This window comes from Camelus dromedarius, chromosome 16, assembly GCF_036321535.1.
Source record: "Camelus dromedarius isolate mCamDro1 chromosome 16, mCamDro1.pat, whole genome shotgun sequence".
NCBI lineage: Eukaryota > Metazoa > Chordata > Mammalia > Artiodactyla > Camelidae > Camelus > Camelus dromedarius.
In genome coordinates, this window is record NC_087451.1 from 45,842,492 (window position 1) to 45,844,638 (window position 2,147).

General features: G+C 43.9%; 1 pseudogene; it reads right to left on the reverse strand.

The window, feature by feature from the left end:
* LOC105088239 (ATP synthase subunit ATP5MJ, mitochondrial-like) lies at window positions 1–435 on the reverse strand (annotated as a pseudogene).
* Between the last annotated feature and the right edge of the window lie 1,712 nt (window positions 436–2,147).

Below are 2,147 nucleotides of genomic sequence, written 5' to 3' on the forward strand. Positions count from 1 at the left end.
TTAATGATGACCATGAGCAGGCGCAGGATGTGAAACTTTCAAAGCTTTACTTCTTTAATTAGCACTCCTGATTTTATAAGTGATAAAGCCCATCAACCCCATTCCCACCCACATCTCCAGGTAAACTTGGGTATAGTAGGGCTTCATGGGGATCCAAATATTTTAAATAAGGCTCTGAAGAATCTGGGTATAAGACCAATGACTCAGGGCGCCCCAAACTGTGAGAGCCTTTTTTTTTTTTTTTTTTAGTGTTTGCCTTTACAACTATAAATTTCCCTCTTAGCATGATTTTTGCTGCATTTCATAATTTTGTTATTTTGTTTACTTTTTTATTCATTTCAAGGTATTTTCTAATTTCTCTTGTGGTTTCTTCTTTAACCTATCAGTTCTACTTAAGTGTGTGATTTAATTTCCACATACCTGCAAATTTTCCATTTTCCTTCTCATTGATTTCTAGCTCATTCCATGTGACCGGAAAAGATACTCTATGATTTCAATCTTTAGAAATTTATTAAGATTTGTTTTGTGGCCTAACATATGGTCTCCAGTTAACTTTACAGATGAACATGAAGCTCAGAAGCTCAGGTGAAATGACTTTCTGAAGGTCACACATTTGTTTGGTTATAGAATTAGGACTAGAACCCAGGTCGTTTGATTCTCAGTCATTTACCGTTGAAATCTGATAATATATATTAAAGTGTGAAGGGGCTGAATTTGGAATGCCATAAGCAGACACCCAGTCTCTTCTGCCAGCTCTTCTGCTTCCTCATATCACTTAAAAGGAAGTATTCTCCAAGGTTTTGTGTTTGTCCCCTTCTACCCCGACACATTCTCTCGCTGCTTCCATTGCAGCCTCCCTTCAGTTTGGAATGCCAGTCCCCTTTTCCAATTCCATGTCTGTTATTTCTACCTGGGTGATTTTTGAGAAGCTTAGAACCAACACGTGATAAAAGAAACTCATGTCTTTCTCTGCATTCCATCAGCAAATTTTCCTAGCACTCCAATTTTTTGTTAATGGTACTGCCAGTCATTATCCCAGTTATGCAGGTTGGGAAGATGGAAGGTCAATTTTAATTTTTTTTTCCCTTCACAAGATCTCCACATCTGATTGGCTATGAACTCCTGTGGTTTCTCTCTGCAGTATTATTCCTACTTGTCCTTTCCTTCCTATTTTCACTGCTATCATTTATTACGTTTTGTCTATATTATTGTAATAGCCTGATAATTTATCTTGCTCTTTAGTCACTGCTATACAATACTTAATAACCTTTTAAAAGTGTAGCTATGATGGTGTCATCCTCCATGACAAAAATCATAAAAAAATAGCTTCCTTGTGCTCACTGAATAAGGTGCAAACTTCTCAGCTTGCTACTCAAGGATCTGCATAATTTGGTTCCAACGTTTTTATTCCACGTTTATTGCAGACCCTACCACACAGCTTGTGTTCTAACTACTCGAGCTTCAGTCTTGCAACATATACTATATTGAGTACAAAGTGCTGGGAATCCACTGGGAAGCAAAGCAGACCAGGTCCTTTCCCATTCCTGCCTCCTGGATCTCAGTCCGATCCTGGTCCCACTCTTCTGCACCTTGCACTCCAGACCAGGCTGCGCTAACAAATTTCCTGTTCCTACCCATGGTGAGGCTAAGTGGGAAAAGAAAGTTAAAGGGGAGAAGACTGCAAAGTGTGAAGGTGAAGCTGAGGTGTTAAAACCAGAGTCCTCCTTCCCCTGTCAGCTACAACTGGGCCCAGCTCTTTACCCCGGAGTTAAAAGGGTCTAAATAAGGCCCAGGACTGGGCTTGGCTGAGAAAACAGGGCCAATAGGAGAGAAACGGGTTTCAGAGAGGAGCGCCTCCCATTACAAAAACCGTTACAAGCCACTCGTTTCTCTGGCTACAGTCCAGGCCTTCCCGGTCACTCTCCTCAGGAGCCGTCCAGGCTGGCCTCGCCTGGCCTCCCTCGGGGCGTCCTCTCTCCCCGCAGTCGCAGTTCCCGCCTCAGCCGCTGCTGAGCTCACGGAGGAGGGGCGTCCAGCCGGTTCCAGCCTCTTCTGGCGCCGAGCTCCGGGACCCGCCCCCCGCGCCAGTTGCCAGGGAGCGGTTGCCATAGAGCTGAGCAGTTGTCCGCGTGCGCAGGCGGAAGTCC